This window comes from Enhydra lutris, unplaced genomic scaffold, assembly GCF_002288905.1.
Source record: "Enhydra lutris kenyoni isolate GAN:26980312 unplaced genomic scaffold, ASM228890v2 scaffoldscaffold16, whole genome shotgun sequence".
Taxonomy (NCBI): Eukaryota; Metazoa; Chordata; class Mammalia; order Carnivora; family Mustelidae; genus Enhydra; species Enhydra lutris.
The window spans coordinates 2,433,100-2,455,717 of NW_019154100.1; positions in this window are offsets into that span (position 1 = coordinate 2,433,100).

The following is a 22,618-nucleotide window of genomic DNA, read 5'->3' on the forward strand; positions in this document are numbered from 1 at the left end:
AAATGTGGGCTTCTTTTTTTTTTTATTTTTTTTTAAAGATTTTATTTATTTGACAGAGAGAAAGATCACAAGTAGAGAGAGAGAGAGAGGAGGAAGCAGGCTCCCCGCCTAGCAGAGAGCCCGATGTGGGACTCGATCCCAGGACCCTGAGATCATGACCTGAGCTGAAGGCAGAGGCCCAACCCACTGAGCCACCCAGGCAGCCCCGAAATGTGGGTTTCTAAAGAGAAACTATGCACACGTCTCACCTCACTTCACCAGAGCACAGATTAAACTCTTCACCTACTGAGCATCCTCAGCGCACATGGACTTGGCTGGAAGAGACACACAACGGTCACACTGACTAGCCCTGCTTGACGTGGATCATGACAAATGTTATGTGAACTCTCAACCCTGCTCTCAGCCTATAACCTTTGTATATTTCCATAGGAAGTCTGTTTTTCCTCTTGTTAAAACTGTATCACACCATCCTTCTGCTGCAACCAATAATAACCTCTCCTCCTACATTCCACTAGTACCTTTTATTTTGGAAATAGATGTACTCAGAGAAGACAGCTGTCTCATCTTCTAAGAAATCTGTCTGCCAACGTACACACACGTGGTGCCTTTATCCTCTGCTTGTTAAAGCCTTGTCCCTGTCCCTAAGGCCAACTCCTCTGTTGTGGCATCAAATCTCATCCCTTTTTCTACTCAAAGAGCTTATACACATCTTTCCTGTGTCATCAGTTTGCCTGTCTCTGCTGTAGTATTCCCGTCAGGACACAGTATTAAAAAACAAATAAATAAAGTGGTTTGAACCAATGTCCTCCTCTAGTTCTTTTTTTTTTTTTTTAAGATTTTTTATTTATTTATTTGACAGAGAGAGATCACAAGTAGGCAGAGAGGCAGGCAGAGAGAGAGAGGAGGAAGCAGGCTCCCTGCTTGAGCAGCGAGCCCGACGCGGGACTCGATCCCAGGACCCCGGGATCATGACCTGAACTGAAGGCAGCGGCCTAACCCACTGAGCCACCCAGGCGCCCCCTCCTCTAGTTCTTGACCCATCCCTCAGCAAACTTAAAATTCCTCAAAAGACTTGCCTGCTTGATAGCAGGTTATCTCTTCTTTTGATTACTATTTGTATGGAATATATTTTCTCAACCTATGACTTGCACCTTTTCTGTTTTCCCATATTTTTAGGTGTGTCTTTTTGTTGTTGTTGTTAAAGATTTTATTTATTTATTTGACAGAGATCATAATTAGGCGGAGAGGCAGGCAGACAGAGAGAGAGAGGAGGAAGCAGGCTCCCCGCCGAGCAGAGAGCCGATATGGGGCTCGATCCCAGGACTCTGGGATCATGACCTGAGCTGAAGGCAGAGGCTTTAACCCACTGAGCCACCCAGGCGCCCCTTTAGGTGTGTCTTTTGAGGGCAACACATAATTGCTGTTTTTTAATCCAGTCTGGTAACCTATGGCATTCAGGCTGTATACATGTAATGTATTTATTAAAACATTTGAACTTCTTCCATTTTACTGTTTGCTCCCTATTTCCATACCAGTTCTATGTTCTAAATTTCTTTATTATAATGCCTTCTTTCAGACTGAGATTATTCATTAGTCCAGTTTTCCCCTCTATAGCAGTTATGCCTTTTTTTTACTGCAAAATCTAACATTAATTGGCACTTTTACCTCTTCTTGTGCAATGTATGAAACTTAAACCTTTTTTTTTTAAAGATTTTATTTATTTATTTGACAGAGAGAGAGAGATCAGAGTAGGCAGAGAGGCAGGCAGGGAGAGAGAGGAGGAAGCAGGCTCCCTGCTGAGCAGAGAGCCTGATGTGGGACTCGATCCCAGGGCCCTGAGATCATGACCTGAGCCGAAGGCAGAAGATTTAACCCACTGAGCCACGCAGGCACCCGAAACTAAAAACTTTTTATCTTCATTTAACCCTCTCTTGACATTGCTGTTGTATATTTTAATTCTATATATATTTAGGCCCACCAAGAACTATAACTATTGTTTTATACAGTAATTTAGATTTATAAGCATTTACCTTTTTTAGTTGCTCTTTATTCTTTTCCGCATCTCCTGGGTTCCATCCGATTTCATTTTCCCACCACCGGAAAAAAAAAAAATCTTCAGTGTTACTTCCAGTAATGCATGCCTACAGGAAGAAAAAAATTTTTTTCATAAGTTTTGGTCTGAAAATATCTTGATTACATCTTCATTATTGAAGGCTCTATTGTTAATGTTTAGAAATCTAGGTTGGGAATTTATTTTATTTCAGAACTTTGTAGAACGTTCCATTGTTCTCATGAAAGAAGGGAAATTTCATTCTAACTGTTGCTTTATGAGGTTCCTGTGGCTACTTTATGATTTTTTCTTTTTGTCTCAGTTTTCAGTACTTGTACTAAAATTAAGCTAAGTGTGGTATTCCTTATAGTTATCTTTGTTGGGGTTGGTAGTGCTTCTTCAAACTGTGGTTTGATATTCGTCAATAGATCTGGAAAATTCTCAGTCATCGTCTTTTCAAATATTTCTTATGTCCCATTTTCTCTCTCCTCTGCTTCTTCCTGAGCTCCAGTGACTCAGCCAATGTTTTCACTGTATCTCCGATTTCATAACCTTCTTGCATTCCTTTTTTTCTCTGTACTTTATTCTGGTAATCACTTTTACCTATCTCCTCGCTCACTAGTTCTCTCTTCAACTCTGTCTAACTAGTTATTAAGTCCTTCCATCGAGTTTTGAGGTTTTTTAAAATTAATTAATTAGTTAGTTAGTTAGTTTGTTTGTTTAAATCATCTCTACACTCAACATGGGGCTTGAACTCACAGCCCTGAGATCAAGAGTCACATGCTCTTCTGACTGAGGCAGCAAGGCACCCCCATCCACTGAGTTTTTCATTTCTGTTACCGTGTACATTCAGTTTTAGAATTTCAATTTGGTTTGTTTTTATGGCTTACAATTTTCTGTCAAATTTCCTAATCTGTCCCTAATCCCCTTGAGAGAAGTAAGAATCCTAAAGACAAATTCATGAGGCTCCTATGAGTCTGTTTTTATTTTTAGGAGTTTTTCCCCTTTGGTTTTCACTCATGTCATTTTATCTCCTCATGTGACTGGTTATTTTATTGAGTGCCAGGCACAGTATGTTAAGACATTATGGAAATAATTTGAGGCCTTAAATGATGTTATCTTATTCCAGAACAAATTTATGTTTCCTCTGGCAAGTAGTCAGAGACATAAACAATGCAAGGTTTCCTTAATTTTATTTTAATAATTGTGTTTATTTGAAGCTGGACTTTCACTCTCTGCCAGACTTGGATTACTTCTGATTCACATTTCTTCCACAGAGTCAGTTCTTTGGGATTTCAACACAAAGCCTGGTGGAGGGTGACTACCTTGCTCTCTCCCTTGGCATACTCTAGATTACCTATTTTGTTCAAGTAATCTCTTGAGGCTGTTAAAAATCCTGTTGAGTTTCTCAACCTCTCAGCTACCTATTCTCAAAAAACAAACAAACAAAAACAACTTTGGTGCTGAGATTGACTCATTGGGCTTCTTTCTACTTCCAAAACTTATTATTCTTCAACATTTTGTTAGCTACCCAATACCTTCAGGCAAAGAGTTTTTATAATGAGACTTGTTTTTCTACTGGTTCTCATGATTGGCACAAATAACTTAGGCAAGCATTACCAGAAGCAGAACTTCCTAGAGAGAGTTGATTGTTTACTGTTTCTGTATCCTCTTCTTCCATTTTCTTTTATTCTGAACAGCTTTATCCCTCACTGTTCTACTGCATCCTCTCTTGTCAAGATCACCACATGACCAAGTTTCAGTCCTCATCTCATTTATTCACCCCATAACATTTGACAAGTTTGATGTTGGTGACTCTCTTTCTTGAAACATTTTCTTTACTTGGCTTCTGAGCAACCATATTCTCTCTCCTACATGCTTTCTCTGTTAACTTGGCTGGCTCCTCTTCTTTTCCCCATCATCTCAGTTAGCAAGGATAACTCCTTGGCCCGCCTCTCTATCTACACCCACAATGTGGGCCTTCAGACTTGTGGCCTTACAATAAGACATTGAATGTATGTTGCTATGTCCCAAACTTATATTTTATTTCCAGCCCTCACCTTTTACCTGATCTCCAACTTATTACATCTAACTACCTACCTGACAACTTTATTCAAACCTCAAAAGAGCATCTCAAACATAAAATCCTAAAAGTAAAATCTTAAGTTCTTCCACATCTCCACCCACTTACTCAAGATAGACACTCAGGATTATCTTTAAGACTGCTCTTTACCTTACATTCCACATGCAGTTTTTCAGCAAATTCTACTGACTCAACCATCATGATATGTTCCGCATCCAGCTGTGTCTCATTACCAAATCATATCGGTCCAAGCCACTATAGTCATACTTGCTATTTCCTCTTCCTGGAATTCTCTCCCTTTCCTGTAATTAGTTCTTTTATATCATTACATCTATGTTGCTATGTCATCTCTTTAGAGTGACCTTCCCTGACTATCCTGCCTAATGTAGTTCTCTCCCCATGCCACTCTCTCCTTTTGTTTGGCTTTATTTGTGTAGTTCTTCTCACTATCCAACATTATATCTTTTATAGAAATACTTGTGTTTGTCTGGTCATCTGGTTCCCCCACTCATGAGCACAGAGATTGTGTCTTGTTCATAACAATATTCTCATGACCTAGAACAGAGCTTGGCACATAGTAGAAGCTCAATAAATACTTGCTGAATGAACCAACAAATGAATGCATGAATAAGGAACACAGTTGTATTATCAATAAATGGTTGAGATGGTGGTGCTTAGGAAATAAAAATTATTTAGATGAGTGGTTCTCAAAGTATGGTCCATAGGCCAATATTATCAGCATCACTGGGGAGCTTATTAAGACTGCAAATTTTGGAACACCCCCTCCAACCCATGGCCCGTTGAGTCAGAAACTGGAGATGAGGAGAGCAATCCCTTCCAGGGATTCTATTGAGTGATCAACGTGAGAACCACTGATTTCAGGGGTAGGCCAAGCCTGGCCCACTCCCTGTTCTTAAGAGTAAAGTTGTATTGAAACATAGTCTCTCCTGTATGTTTACATATTGTCTAGGCTGATTTTGCACAAAAACTGCAGTAATGAATAGTGGCAAAAGAGAACTTATTGCCCAAAATACCTATAATATTTACTATCTGGCCCTTTCCAGAAAAAGTTTGATGACCTCCAGTTTAAATCAGCACCTTAAATGTGTAATGATAGCCATGTAAACTCATTTATCTATATACCTATCTCCTTTCCACCTAAATGTCACTGAAATAAAGAAAAGCTACGATTAAAGGAGGATCCATAACAGAAAACAAGAAAAGGTGGTATCAGTGAAGCAGAAAATTAGGAATTTGCAAAATACAAGCAACATTTTGGGGGAGATTACAGGAAGCAGATGAGATCAGATTAACAGAGAAACAAGTGGGAAAAACTGCAATACAAGATTCAAATAAAAGCTATTCCAAAAGGAAGCAAAAGTTCTTAAGAAAACCCTAGATGAGTTTTATGTTCAAAGCTAACCAAACCAAATCAGTCCTGGAGAAATCACTGGATGAGTCATTGAAAGACCAATCAGAGAATCTGGCCAGTGACCCTTTCACCCAAAGATCTAAACAGCTGGCTGTAGACATCATTTATAAACAAAACTAAAAGACTCCTGGCTTCAGGAGACTTCCTGGGAAAGGCTCCTGGCTTCAGTGCTGGGGCCTGACAAGCAGAGTCCAGCAAGACATCCACAATGCCAGCAGAGGACAGAAAGAAAAGGACATCTTAACTCGAGCCTTTGTATCAGGATTAACTGTCATGCACAGATCTTCAAATTGGGATTTCTGGAATCAGAGACTCCCAGAGTAGCTTCTGGCACTGAAGAAGAAGGACTATGTTCAAGATAAGGATGGGAAGTCCACTTTTACTAAGTGGACAAGATACATACCTACTTTGTAGGTTAAATTGTGTGTCTCAAAAAGATATGTTGAGGGGCGCCTGGGTGGCTCAGTGGGTTAAGCCTCTGCCTTCGGCTCAGGTCATGATCTCAGGGTCCTGGGATTGAGCCCTGCATTGGGCTCTCTGCTCAGCGGAGAGCCTGCTTCCCCCTTTCTCTCCGCTTGCCTCTCTGCCTCCTTGTGATCTCTGTCAAATAAATAAATAAAATCTTTAAAAAAAAAAAAAAAGATATGTTGAGGTCCTAGACCCTACTAGTTCAGAATGTGACCTTACTTAGAAATAGATCATGGCAGATATAATTAGTTAAGATGCAATTGTAATGGACTATGGTGGGGCCTTTAATCCAATATGATTAGTGTCCTTAAAGAAGAGAAGAGAGACAGAGACGAGAAGGCCATGTGAAGACATAAAGATACATGGACACAGAGGGAAGACCACCATGTGAAGAGAGAGACAGAGACTAGAGTTATGCAACTACAAGCCAAAGCACTCTTGGGGTCACCAGAAGACAGAAGACATAAAGATGGATTCTCCCGTAGGGGCTTTGGAAATTGCATGGCCTTGCCAACACCTTGATTTTGGATGCTTAGTCTCCAGAACTGTGGAGAAAAAAAAATTCTATTTTTAAAAACCACTCAATTTGGGGTACTTTGTTAGGGGAGCCTTGGGAAACTAAATTGCCAGCCCTCTGGGCCACACATTCCACTGTGCTCCCCCTTTGTCACCAAAAATGGAACCTGCATTCACAGACAAGTAAGCAGGGCATCTCATTAGGCCAAGGACACAGACCCTCACCAACAATAAAAACAATCATCACCAAATATTTGAGGAAAATTAATACCAGTAGAAAGGATCATCTGATTTAAATAAAAGAACAAATAAAACCTACAGAAAATTAATGGAGACAACAGAATATGGCTGTAAAATAAGTATATGTAATATTTTTGGTGAGATCTAAGAAGATACTACATTTATTAGCAAAAACATGACTGCTAAACAGAAACAACTGATGCTCTTGGGAATCAGATCTTCGTTGCAAAATTTTTAAAAAATTGTATGCTGCACAGCACAATACTGTATATTTATCAGGTCAGGAAAGAAAAGCATGCAGAGAAGACAATAAAATACATTTTGGCATGCAAAAATATATGCACAGTTAAGAACATGTATCGAACATCTTAAATGGAAACAGTGGTGGGGAGAGTGGAAATGCAAATCAGGGAGGAATTTTGAAAAACAAATGAAATAAGACTTACATGAGAAAATGAGAATGTTTTGCTGTGAACTAAGATGTTATAATTAAGCCAACTCTTTACACTAGGGATTCAAAAAGGAAAAGAATTAGATGTTAATGGAAAAATGGGTATGGTTGAAGATTAATTTATACGACGAAAAGACTAAACTGAAGAAATTTCTCCAGAATGCAGCGCAGAAGAAAAAAATTCATGGAATGGAGAATGTTTAAGAAAAGTTAAGGGACTTGGAAAAGGGATCTAGGTGATTTCAAATACTTCTTGTGTAAGTTTCAGAAGGATGGCATGGAAACAATTCAAAAGAAAATAAATAATAAAAGAAAGTTTTCTGGAGCTACAGAAAGGCACTAGACTTCAGATCAAAGGGCTCCCTAAGTTAGGGAGAATTAGGAGGTGGGGGAGTATGGGAATGCACACCGATATGATCTTGGTGAAATTTCAGGCTACCAAGGATAAGGGGAAAAAAAATCCAAATAAATTCCATAGAGGGGGAAAAAAAAAACACACACACACACAGACTATTCACTTTAGAAAAAAAACATTTCTAAGTTCCAAGTAATTGAGCAGAGAGTAGGTGGTTATGTGCATTCCTAAAATTTGGCTCTAGACAAAAGATGGATAGTAGATGGTATTACTAGAAGGGGTATCATTAATAATGAGCTAAGAATGCTAAAATTATTACTTTCCTCATAAAGCCTCATGTTTTAACAGGAAAAAGACAGTTATAATTCTGGTTCCTTCTATAAATGAACTGGTACCAAAATATCAATGCACCATCACCCCACTTTTTATATAAATTTGGCCCGACATCCATCTCACATAAGAAGTGTAGTTTATAAGATCACATTCTAATTTCTACATATCCACAATCCAAAATAATTTCCATAAATTCTAATAAGCAGCGTTATTTCATGTCATAAATCCTCCATGAAGTTCCCCATTTTGCAGATGACACTGAGGACAGAGAGAAGAGACCCTCCCAGAGTCACATGCTTGTATTGGGCAGAATAAGGCCTGCGACCCAGAGCTCCGGACGTTGTAACTGCTGGGTCATGTGAAGAGCTTAGCACTGATCCTTCTACGCTCTTGAGTTTGGTCTCCTTTGGGATAAAGGACGGGCATTTGTGTCACTGGGTTGCCAAAGAGTCCAGAAACTCAAAACAAAGCAAATTTCCCTGTCTTTTGCAGAAACCCTCAGCAAAGCTCACCACTCAGAGGCAGGAAATCTGTGTTTCCCTCAGGTTACCAGATGAGCGAGTTGCATTAATAGTGCTGGGAAAATACCCACCTGAAAACCCATGTTTAGGCATTGTTCAAGGACTACTAATAAATACTTTGCAGCAAAATTCTTCTTTCTATTGAGACAGAAGGCTAGAAACAGTCTGACACCCCCATTAATCACCACCATAACTTCCTGACTCATCATGGTTTTTCAGATCCCTGGGCCTCGTAGGTAAAATTTAAATAACTTTGGCAATCATTCCTCCTCAAAAGTAACTCTAGAATAATCAGTAGTAAAATTCCATGGACTAGTCACAATAGGGAGATATGCGTTTAAATTAAGAGGCACCATTTCTTCCTTTTAAAAATCTGGTTTTTGGGGTGCCTGAGTGGCTCAGTCGTTAAACGTCTGCCTTCGGCTCAGGTCATGATCCCAGGGTCCTGGGATAGAGGCCTGCATGGGACTCCCTGCTGTGCGAGCCTCCTTCTCCCTCTCTCTCTCTGCCTGCTGCTCCCCCTGTTGTGCTCGCTCTCTCTCTCCCTCTGTCAAATAAATAAATAAAATCTTCAATAAATAAATAAATAAATAAAATCTGTTTTTTTCTAATCTTCCAAAAAGCAAATCTAATATGAAATTTAGTAAATACTATTTCAAAAACCTAAAATTCAAATATAAAATAGCCTATTTATGTCTAACTTTTCAATACCTACTAGAGTTTCCTAAACCTATATTACACAGGCTATAAAATGAAATCTTGTTTTTATCTAAACAAGTCTTTTGAATTTTCTTTGAGGCCAATTTTTTTAATATAGACCAGTATTGGGGCACCTGGGTGGCTCAGTGGGTTAAAGCCTCTGCCTTTGGCTCAGGTCATGATCCCAGGGTCCTGGGATCGAGCCCCACATCGGGCTCTCTGTTCTGCAGGGAGCCTGCTTCCTCCTCTCTCTCTCTCTGCCTGCCTCTCTGCCTATTTGTGGTCTCTGTCTGTCAAATAAATAAATAAATCTTTAAAAAATATATATATATAGACCAGTATTTTACCTGCTCTTCCCATCTCTGTTAGTCAATCCCAAGCCATGTTCCCTTCCTAATAACAGTCCTTTGAGGGGAAAAAGCAAAACAAAACAAAAAACAACCAACCTATCATTTTGTTCTTTTCAGAGAATAAGACAGAAACTGTGACTAATTTATAAGGAGATGTCGGTGAAAACCAAAATTATTTCAAGTTTACACTACATTTGTGCAATATCACCAGTAGAAGAGGAATGGCTTTCCAGACAATTTTCTGGAAGGAAAATATGAGTCGGAAATACACCAACCCTGTAGAGTTAAACAATTCCAAGATAGAAATCACTTTCCTCCTTGGCAACCAAATGCCTGATTTTCATAATTCAACAAATAATTTTAAACTAGGACAACCAGATTTGCAACATGAAAACTGGAATTTTATTATTAAATGATACCAGAAAACTGCAAATCATACCAAAAGAAACAGCAAAATATTTTTAAAAGTCTTTTACAATGAATGCTCAGGAAACTTCTCCTTGAGGTAACTATAGAAAAAAAGAACATTTTGTCTGTGGAGAGCCAAGCTAAATTTGTTCCATAAAACCTGGTGGGATCTATTTCTCACTCCTAAGGGGATAGAAAAGGAAAAATGCATCTCGTCTTTAAGAACATCCAGAACACGGCCAAAATTCTGCCTCCCACTTTGGCATTCTGCCTTTAACCTGAAAGATAATATCTTTGTGTTATAATAGCTGATGGTAAGACAAACTGTCAACAAAAGGAGGGAGGCTGGAGAGACAGAGGGAAGGGAAAATTATGAACCCACCTGAGTCACAATACTCTCTCGGCTGGCATTTATTAATACAAATAGAATTAAAAAGTCAAATAGCCCTGTTAGCCAGGTATGGTGTAGTTCGAAATGGCTGACTGGGAATTCCGCCCCCACTCCCCCCGCCCCTGTTTTCATTAAACAATTGATGAGTGATTATTGCATTAGCTTGGTCTTTTTAATATTCCTAGATGGCATAAAAAGACCTTAAAATGATAAGTGTGTTTCTAGTGACGAACAATTCTCCTGTGTGGTTTTAGGAAAATCATTGAAATTATCAATGCTTTTGCTAATCCTTCTATGCTTGCCAAAACAAATATTTTTAAAGAAAGGCTCTCTTTTTCATTCAAACATTCAACTAGATGTAGGGAAAGTACATAATAAATCTCTAGGGCCAGCCATCTACCAAATCATTCAAGCAGAAGAGATTTTTCCAGAACTGGAAGAAAAAAAAAGGCACTCAGCAACTCCAAGGTGTGGGTGAAGGGAGACGGGAGAAGCAGGCAAGAATCTGATGGACCTGCTTTCTTTGCATTGTCCCACTTCCTTGTTTTCTGTGCTGCACAAACACTATTAAATATCAAGATTTGGCTTCTCCTGAATAAGATACTTAATAAAGAACCACGTTAGCCCTTTCAAGCCCATAAATGGTTTATAAGTGTTCACAGAATTTTACAACAATTTGATGAAAAAGCATGAAAAAATGAGGCTTGCCTAAATCGTATCACTACAAATACTTCTATTACTAAAGTTGCTCAACTATCCTGCATACAAAGCCCATAGGATTTGCTATTTAAATTTATAAGCTAAGAGGAATCTTAGCAATTGTCTAGTTCTAACTTCCTTGTTCTACATTCCTGTTTCATTTTCTCCAAGCCACGTATTGTATTTGCTTCAGGATTATGTTAGAGAAAAGGAGAAATGCTTTTGGAAACAAGGACTAGATGATAACTCTTTTTTAAGGGAAAAGAAAATTAAGGGAGAAGGGAATTTAAGCATATTGCATGCTATAGGAAAGATATTTATGGGCCATAAAATCATTTCTGATGGAAAGAACACATATGAGGTTGTTAGTTTGCTGGAGTACATTTTGGTTTCCTCTTTTATTATTATTATTATTTTGTGAGAAGGCCAGTTTTATACAGCATAGAATCAAGAATAGAGCTAAATAATGTATTTTGCAAAGTTAAGAGGTGTGACCATGAGCCCCCTGATCCTGGTTCTAGCCTGTCTACTAAACTGGGTAGGTTCTCCAACAGAGATTGTAATTCACCTGAAGCAACAGTGAAAAACAAGGAGAAAACTGTTAAGAGCTCTATGGTAGAAGCTCAGTTAAGCATCATCTCTTGATTTGGGCTCAGGTTATGATCTTAGGGTGGTGAGATCAAGCCCCGCCTCCAGGGAGTCTGCTGGAGAATCTCTCCCTCTCCCTCCCTGCCTGCCTCTCCCCACTAACTCAAGTGCACGTTCACGTGCGCGCTCTCTCTCTCTCTCTCTCAAAAAAAAAAAAAAAAAAAAAAGAAGTGATTGTAGATGCTGTATTATTGTAAGTCCAGTCTCCAACATTCTTAATAAGGAATCAAACAGTGACAGAGAACTCACTATTTTGTGAGACAGTCTACTTTGTTTTTCTAAATACCAGCGATTGTGCCTAAAACTACTATTCAGATTTTCAACCTGACGTAAGTTCCGTATCTCCTCCTCTTTGTCTTGCACAATAACAAATCCTCCTTTCAAACATTGTTACATCTGTTAATGATATAACCATTTTGTCCCACTTAAAAACTTTTTTGTTCTCTTACAACTAAAAATCCAATCAGTTACCAAGTTTTGTTGATTCCATTTTGGAATCAGTAGCTTTCAGCTTCAGGTATCAAATACCACCACAAAACAAACAAACAAACAAACAAACAAATACCATCACAGCTGCTGTATTCTCATGTATCACAAAGACCAACCCCAATACAATATGGAGGAGACTGCACAAGGATATGAATATCAAGAGGGAACATTGAGAACCATCTTGGAATCCAGCTAATATATAATATGACAGGAAAAATGACCACTGACAAAAATAGGATCCCTAGGGAAGAAGGTAACTTTCCTGGCAAGTCTAGCAGAAAAAACTCCAGCAATAACACTAATTGGTTCAATTTAGATCATGTGCCCATCCATGAACCAATAATTATGACCTGGAATAGACTCCTACTTGAGTAGATCCGGGTCATGTCCCTACCTGTGGCTCTTGAGGGAAAATGGTGCCATCTCCAACTGATCCACTGAATCAGAAAGGAAGGAATGCCAAACAGAAAAACATCATTATGTCCTCTGTTCTACTTCACACCTGATGCTTCACTAAGTCTTCTAAATATTCTCATATCACCTTTCCTCTTTGCCCTCCTTTTCAAATGGCACAAGGCTGACAAAGCACTCTTTCTAAAACTCAACTTGGATCAAGCTTTTTCTTTTACCAAAATCTTCCCCAATACCTCCTCACTGCTTATAAAACCAATCCTTATCCTTGATCTGGCATTCACAATCTTCCACCATCTTACCCCAAACTCCTTTTTAGTCTAATCTATAATTTTTCACCTCTTGGTAAAACCAATGTACTCACTCTCCTCCAAAAATGGCTTTGTCTCCATGGTCTTGCTCACAGTGTTCACATCTTTTATTATCCAAGCAAACCTTTTTCTCCCTTCTTCCATTATTCAAAGACCATTCATTCTAAAGTACAACTCAAAGCTTGCTTCCATATAGTTTTCCATAGTCATCCTAGCACAGAGTAACTCCTCTCTCCTTTCTCATGATAATATTTTTGTTGTATTATTGTTTGACAAATGTGATGTACTGCTTTATTATATCATGAACTCATATTTCAATAAATAATACATACTATCTACCTATATCTACCTATCTAGATTGCAAACTTCTTAAAGGCAATGATTATGATTTGTATTTCTTTTCAGTGAATGTAAGGCTTAGCTTACAATTAATAAGCTTGTGTTTATTTGATTTTGATCTTATTAACACTGCCTATTTGTAGATATTAAGGTCTCTAACCCAGTTTAGGAATTTGACTCTCTGATCAATGTACACATTAAGGAAAAAAGCCAAGTTTCCATTGAATCTTCAGTTACCATACACTGACCCTCGTTTATATTTTTTTATATATATTCCATTCAACACATTAGCTTCAAAGTCCACACCCAGGAAAGAGCTGTTCAGTAATTAGGAAGGTACTGCATTCTTAAAAGATGTATACTTTCTGCTAGATAACTACAGAAAATGAATCCCAACTTCCCCAAACAAATTGAATTGCTGATGCACTAATCTAGATGATTTTAACCAACAGTTACATACTGCTATGCCAATCTAGTTATCTTCAATGATAAGATTTACTACATACTGCTACATCACTTTTCAAGGAGCCTCTTTGGACCAGAGCACAGTCAATGCATATTGCTTCCAGGAAACCATTTCTGGAGGAATTTGTCTGTTTATGTCTTGGGCCAGAATTATTTGAGTTTTGCCTTGAAGTCTCTATTTTGCTTTCCCCATAGAAACATGTACTCACAGCATCCTGGCTCCAAGGATGCCTCACCAAAAGAAAACGGGCATTCCTTCATCATGAAAGGACAAGAGCTCTCCCAGGTAGACTTTTGGCACATACTCTAAATGCCGTGAACCCACTCTTCATTTCATCCTTACCAAGTAAGTGTCTAACAAGACAAGACACTCTTGGGATACCTGGGTGGTTCAGCTGGTTAAGCATCTGCCTTTGGCTCAGGTCATGATCCCAGGGTGCTGGGATTGAGCCCCGTATCGGGCTCCCTACTCCGCAGGAAGCCTGCTTCTCCCTCTCCCACTTCCCCAGCTTGTGTTCCCTCTCTTGCTGTCTCTCTCTCTGTCAAATAAATAAATAAATCTTTAAAAAAAAAAAAAAAAAAGACAAGACACTCTTCTAGGTATTACGCCAAACACTGTGCTAGGTGTTGCACTTCTACAAAGTCATCCAAAGCTCACTCCAGAAAGAGAAGCAATACCAAATAACGAGTATGGTCTACATCAGTGATAGGATAAGTGCCATACATAATTAGAGGAGAAGAGAGTTTTGTGTGGGCTGGGAGAACTCAAGAAAGATTTCATAAAGGAAAGGAATCAATCCAGTGAATCATTAGTAGAGGTAGATCATTTAGTAGAGTCTCACCAGTGGATAGAACTGCAAATGACATACTGGAGGCCAAGAAGATGTAAAAAGAGAGCTTACACAAGGGCACAGTAAGTAAAAGAAGCTACAGAATTTGGAAGGACGCCAGAGAAGTTCTGATGGTCTATGTTTATCCTATAGACAATGGAAATTTTTTTTTTTAAAGAAAGGGTTTGTTTTTTTTTTTAGATTTTATTTATTTATTTGACAGATAGGGATCACAAGTAGGCAGAGAGGCAGGCAGAGAGAGAGGAGGAAGCAGGCTCCCTGCTGAGCAGAGAGCCCGATGCGGGGCTCGATCCCAGAACCCTGAGATCACGACCCGAGCGGAAGGCAGAGGCTTAACCCACTGAGCCACCCAGGTGCCCCTAGACAATGGAAATTATTGAAAGTTTTGGAGCACCTGCAAAATAGTGTTTCAATATCAAAGTGAGAAATAATTAAATCACTGAAATAATTTTAGAAGAAAAAGAAATAATTAAAAACGGAATCCTTTTTAATAAAAAATCGCAGAGAGCTTAGAAAAAATTAATAAATGTCAGAGACTGCATGATGAGTAGGAAGCATAGATTCTAACATTATAGCATTTGGACCTTAAAAAGTAATAATTTTATGTAACTGAAATAATTTAGCACTTTCATTCACATTTAGTGCTTTTTCCTGGTTATAAAACAATCCATATTCGTGGCCTAGAAAAATTTCTTGGAAATTTAAACTCTGTAATATATACCTGGAAACTTGGTAAGAATGAAAATTTAAAGGAAAAATTTAAAAGCTCTGTGATATAAAAGGGATGTATCAAAAATCTTTGCTCTAAAACGCAAATACATTGTTTTTTGGGAGAAATTCATTCAAAACCTATTTACAGATACTTTTGACATGGTTTTATCAAAGTCTTATCTGTTTATAGCACTCTGGATACAACAGCTTAAAGGAAGAGTGCCTGGGTGGCTCAATCAGCTAAGCATCTGCCGTCAGCTCAAGTAATGATCCCAGCGTCCTGGGATGGAGACCTACATTGGACTCCTGCCCAGAGCAGAGTCTGTTTCTCCCTCTCCCTCTGCATGCCACTCCCCCTGCTTGTGCTCTCTCCCTCTCTCTCTCTCCAGCAAATAAATAAATAAATAAAATATTTAAAACAACAACAACAACTTAGAGGAGTTTTACTGCTGGGTGCATTAATGTATTAATAACATCAGAAAATTAAAGCTTATGTTGAGAATAGAGATTAAAAAAACATGAAAAATTTACACTCACTTGATAGCATGGTCCCCTTAAGTATAAAACAAACAGCTACTTGCGTCTAAAATTATTGTAATTATAACAAAGTAATTTACATTCCTAATGACCTTGCATCATGAAGAAAATGTAAAATTACATAGCACTTAATATGTTTACTACAGTTCAAGAGATGACTATCAAGCATAATTTTTTAAGAACTTTTGGACTTAAAAGAGAAATTTCCAATTACTGAAATAATTTCCTAATTCCTTAAAATGATAAGCTGTGATAATAATAGCTTGGGAAAGTTGTCTATTACAACATTTTAACAATTAGAAAAAGATAAAATATTAAAGTAAATGATAAGATAACATGGAAAGTGCAATTACATTAAGAGTCACTGTGATTCTAAGAATGACCTGTGGAAAACATCGGAATACAAGGACACAGGTACAGAAGTCACTATTTCAAGAAGTTTTTAAACAGTACTTCTCAGTCAGAATGCCATCCCACTTAAGAGGAGTGCTTCCTACTGAATCCTAATCTCTTTTGAGCCAAAAGTTAAAGCATAGGTTAGAATGTTATGGATACAAAATAATTGAGGGATTTAATAAAATCATTATGCTTCTTAATAGGTTCATTACAGCTAGAAATTCAGGTTAGCAAAAGTCAAACAGCAAAAACGAGGATTTTAAAAGTTGGTGTAAGAAGAGAAATACTAACTAAAATATTTATCACACCTATTTTATATTTTGTGGCTCTATACATTTCTAATTTTTCCTGCTTAAATTTCTTTTCCAGTAATTCTTCATTTTGGCATTCAACCTTTCCCAATGGAGTCTATGTGCTCTGAAGGAAAATGGCCTCTTCCCCAGCTACAGTGGTGGACTCTGGGTTAAACCATACCTGAAACTCCCTCCTATTGGATTTTTCAATTATGGAAGTCAATATATTTCTTTTCTTGTTTAAGTCATTTTGAATTGATCTGTTATATTATAAAAATTTTTTATTTATATATTTATAAGTGTATATGAATTATGTGTGTGTGTGTGTGTGTGTGTGTGTGTGTGTGTGTGTATGCGCACAGTTATAATAATAATGTAAAAGAGGTCCCTGGGTGGTTCAGTTGGTTAAGCATCTGCCTTCAGCTCAGGTCATGATCTCTGGGTTTTGAGATTGAGTCCTGCATCGGGGGTCCCTATTCATTGGGAAGTCTGCTTCTCCCTCTCCCTCGCCCTTCCCACCCCCTCCCCCAGTGCTCATGCTCTCCCTCTCTCTCTCAAATAAATAAAAATCTTTAAAAAAATAATAATAATAATGAACACTCATGTGGCAGACATCCCACTTAAGAAATAAAATATTAGTGTCTCAGAAGCTCCCCGAGTGCCCTTCCTTATTATAGCTGGCTCCCCACTCCTACCCTCAGAGATGGACACCAACCTGAATTTTTTGGTTAATCATTCCCTTGCTTTCCTTTATCATTTTAGCTCTAATGTATATACCCCTATACAAAACCACTTTCAAAATAATACTAAGATATCGTTTTACTTTTTTACTTTCATTCTCTCACAAGTGAACAGTGGAGTTCTCCAGAGGCTACATGACCTTTGATACTGCAACAGACTGAACACAGAAACAAGTAAGACAATCCAGTTGCCTATTAAGCCAGGCATCAAAGAAATTTTCAAAATATATAAAACCATGCCACTTTTCTCATGCTTTGTTTTGGAAAATATGGTTATTTTTCAAGAACTGTTATTTATGTTAACATGTAGTTTGTCTAGTATTATTATTTTGCAACAACATGGATGGAGCTGGAGGGTATTACACTAAGTGAAAAAAGTCAGAGAAAGAAAAATAAACATATGATTTCATGCATGTAGAACTTAACAAACAAAACAGATGAACACAGATGGGGAAAAAAGGGAGGCAAACCAGAAAACAGACTCTTTCTTTTTTTTAATTTCTTTTCAGCGTATCAGTATTCATTGTTTTTGCACACACCCAGTGCTCCATGCAATACATGCACTCCCTAATACCCACCACCTGGTTCCCCCAACCTCCCACCCCCCGCCCCTTCAAAACCCTCAGGTTGTTTTTCAGAGTCCATAGTCTCTCATGGTTCACCTCCCCTTCCAATTTCCCTCAACTCTGTTCTCCTCTCCATCTCCCCATGTCCTCCATGTTATTTGTTATGCTCCACAAATCAGTGAAACCATATGATAATTGACTCTCTCTGCTTGACTTATTTCACTCAGCATAATCTCTTCCAGTCCTGTCCTTGTTGCTACAAAAGTTGAGTATTCATCCTTTCTGATGGAGGCATAATACTCCATAGTGTATATGGACCACATCTTCCTTATCCATTCGTCTGTTGAAGGGCATCTTGGTTCTTTCCACAGAAAACAGACTCTTAACTATATATACAAGAGAACAAACTGAGGGTTGACAGAGGGAGGTGGGTTGGGGGTGGGTTGGGCTAAATGGGGGATGGGGATTAAGGGAGGCACTTGCTGTGATGAGCCCTGGGTGTTGTATGTAGGTGAGGAATCACTAAATTCTACTCCTGAAACCAATATTGGATTATGTGTTAACTAACTATAATTTAAATAAAAAATTGGGGGAAAAAGACATGACTTTTTGTAGCTTACTTATATTAAAAAATACATTTTTAATTTCTCAATTTTAATTTGATAAATATTGACATATATTACCCACAGAAACAAAAACTTTTAGAGGTTCTTCAATAATTTTTAAGAGTACAAATAGGTTCTGAGACACAAGTATTTGAGGGAGGTAACAGGAATAGTGCTGCTAGGTTGAGTACTATGCATACATTTCTGACCATTTTTCTTTTGGATTGCTGTTGCTCTTATAGATTTGTACAGTCTTTATTTTTGGATGCTAATGATTTGCTTATACGTGTAGCATGTGTGTTTTTACAATGTGACTAGTAATTTTCAGTCCTTTACTGGTTCTTTTGATCAATTTTTGCATCAAAGGATGGATCTTTTCCTCTTTTGGTTCACATTCTTGTATGTGCATTTTATTTAATAGATCTAGTCTACCAAAAGGTCACAAAGACATTTTCCTGAGTTTTCTTATGTAAAGATATTTTCCTAGGTTTTCAAGTTTTCATTTTGTAGTAAGTTCTGTTTCCCTAGAACTGATTTTTGTGGGCTAAAGTACAACTTCATTTTTTTCACAAAATGGTTTTTTATAAGTTAATAGAAAAAAGAGCCCTTCCTTCCCACTGACATACAAGACCTGCTCTGTCATAAATCATGTTTTTTTTTTCCCCTCTGTGCCTGGGTCCGTTTTAATGTTGTCTGTTCTATTCCCTTGACCTGTTTATTTAACCCTGTGTTATACAATTTTCACAGCTTTATATTAGCCTTGTATCTGGAAGCACAAACCATCTTATATTCCTCTTTTCTGGGAATTTCATGACTATTCTTGACCTCTTGCTCTTCTGTAACAGTTTTAAAATGAATGTGTCTAGTTCCATGAAAAACCCTGACAGGACACCCACTGGAATCACAATGACTCTATAGATAGATTTGGGCACAATTGCATTTTCAGCATATTGAGTCTTTCTACCCAAGATTATGGAAGAACTTTACACTCACTTGGATATTCTTTAATATTTTCTCAATGTGCCTATTTTCTCTAAAAAGAGTCTCCATATCTTTTGTTAGCTCTATCAGTAGGTCCTGGGTGGTAAGGTTGCTATGACAGATGGTATCTGCCCTAATCGCATTATTTTACCTGCTCATGGCTGCTGTAGACATACACACTTGCCTTTTGTATAGCAATGTTTTTATCTAACAACCTTACTAAATCTTGTAATTTATCTGTGAACTTGGGGTTTCTATATAAAGTCAGTTCTTCTGTGAATAATGACAATTCTGTTTCCTCCTTTTTAATCATTGTTATTTTTTTTCTTCTTTCCTTACTACAGGATCTAGGACTATAGGTTCAACAGGATTGAACAGTGATGGTAACAGAAGACATCTATGTCTTGTTCTTCACTGAAGGACATGCTTTCCCCATTACATTGGGAAGCGCTGTAGGGTTTTTGTGCAGACTTGATAGCAGGTTAAGAAAATTCCCTTGTATTCTACGTTTGCTAAGAGTTTTTTCATGAATAGAGACATGCAGGATGTTTTCTCTGTATCCCTTGAGATGTAGATTATCTCCCTTAAATTGTGACTATAATGAATTACAGAATATATTTGCTAATATTAAATCATCTAACATTCTTGTAATGAACTTAACCATAATGTATTACATTTTTTAATCTGTTAGATTCAGCTTGTTAAATTTTTATTTTTGCATTTGTGTTCAAAAACAAAATTGTATTATTGTTGTCTAATTTTGCCTCCAAGGTTGTGTGTACCTCATAAAATGAATTGAGGAACACTCTTCCTCATTCTGTTTTCTGGAAGACTTAGTATTATACTGGTTTGGTCTGTTCTTTGAATGTTTGACTAACTCACCATTAAAGCCTCCTAGGTCTGATTTTGTTTGTTTGTAGCTTATGTTTTTACTTTATTGAAAGATTTCAATTAAAGACTCGATTTCTCAACAAAAAAATGTGTTAAAATCTCTTACTGTGGTGGTAGTTTTTAAAAAATATACTTGTAGTTCTGTGATATTATGCTTTGAAACTATGTTATTGGAGGCATGCAAATTTAGAGTTATGTTCTTGGTGAACTGAATGTTTATCATGTGTAATAACCCTCTTTAAAGTCATTTTGTCTGGTAGTAATATACTTAGATCATGTCTTCCTTATTTGATATTTGCCTGGTACCTGTTTTGGATCCTTGATTTTTAATTTTTCTATGTCCTTGTGTTTTACACCTGACTCTTGCATAAATATTTGTTTCAATACAGTCTGAAAGTTCTGCTCTTTGACTGCAAAGTTTCTCCCATTCAAAGCTGTGGTGATAACTGGTACATTCAAATTTCATTGTGCTTCTTATCATGTATTTTCTATTTGTCCATTTTTCATGCCTTTTCCTCTTTCCTCAAATTTCTCTTCTCCCTCATCCTCATTCTCAGCAGACAGTCTTTGGAAGAAAGTAGGAATACTGTACTGAGAAAAATAAGCAGTCACCGGAGAACCTCTACAAACCCTTCCGTGGCTTCTAGTCACTTCCATGCATCTGAACCCATCTGTGGGCCTTTTCTTCTACCTGGTATAAACTGTTCATTCTCTGAGCAAAAACCAGTCCCATCATGTACAGACTGAATCCCCTCCCTTCTTGCCTTCTCAGTCACTTTGCTCTAGCAATTCTCCACTCTGTCCTATATCATCCATCTTCTGCTCTTTCTAGGATCTTTCCCATAATCATACTTATGATTTCTTTTCCCATCTTAAAATATTCCTGTTTCTGGATGTTAGTTCCTCCTCCAGCTCCTACTCCACTTCTCTTCTTCATTTTACAGCAAAACTCTTAAGAGTAGTGTATACTGGGGCGCCTGGGTGGCTCAGTGGGTTAAGCTGCTGCCTTCAGCTCGGGTCATGATCCCAGGGTCCTGGGATCGTGCCCCACATCGGGCTCTTTGCTCAGCAGGGAGCCTGCTTCTCTCTCTCTCTCTGCCTGCCTCTCTGCCTACCTGTGATCTTTCTCTGTCAAATAAATAAATAAAATCTTAAAAAAAAAAAAAGAGTTGTGTATACTTGTTGCCTCTAGATTCTGTTCTTCCATTCTCTGAACCAATTAACATGAGCTGAGTTACCTTTGACATTCATGTTTTAAATCTTGTTCTCATTTCTCATCCTACTTGATTATACAAAAGCATTTGACACAGCAGATTATCCCCCCTTCCTTGAACTATTCTCTCCACTTGGCTTCCAAGACATTCTGCTGTCCCCCTTGTTCTCTGACCCCATTAGTGGCATCTTAATTCCTTTGTCCTTTACTCCTTATCTTTCTCACCACCAAACACTGGAATGTGCCAAAGCTCAATCCTTGGAATTCTTTTCTTTTTTAACAACACTTACTCCATCAGTGACATCGTGGTTTAAATATTTTGTCTGCCAATAACTACCAAGTTAATATCTCTAGGCCAGACCTCCCTCCTGTAACACTCCCAGACTGAACTCCTGATCTTGCACCCTTCCTAATCTGATCTAGACACAGTCCCCCCCTTGTCACTGAATGGTGACTCTGTTAATCCTGTTGGATAGGCCTAGATCCTTGGCATTATCCTAGACATCTTTCTTCTTTCAGACCCCACATCCAATCCGCAATCAAATTCTTTGGCTTTACCAAGAATCCTACAATTCTCCCAGCTCCTCTCCTATCACCCTTGTCTGTACCAACAACACCTCTAGCCTGGATTATGACAATAACCCCCATCTGGTTTCCCAACTTCCATCCTTGTCTCCCTTTAGTCAATTTTCAACATGGTAGCCACAGTTAGTACATTAAAATAGTCCAAGCTTTCTCACCTCACTCCTCATAAAAACTAAGTTTCTTTCATTAGCCTTTAAAGACCTTCATGGTCTAGGTCTACCCACATCCCCACATCCCACTCTCTGTTAGAGATCTCTGACCTCACCTCCCACTGCTGATTTCATTCAGTATGCTCTAGCCTAGCAGGCCCACTCTCCAGACATGGCTCCTGTGTCAGTCCTCAGGGTCTTTCCACTTGATTTCCCCTTGTTGGGACACTTTTCCCTTGCTGACTGGATGGCTTTCTTACTCATCTCTTTCACTGCTAAAATGTTGCCTTGGAGACCTTCTTGACCACAATCCGTATTTCCCTTGCTTACTTTGTTTTTCCTATGGCTCTTACTATCAGCAGACATGACTTCTGTATCTTATTTTCCATCTTCTCCCAGTATAATTAGGGTCTCACTTTTAACACATTGGTGCAAATGAGA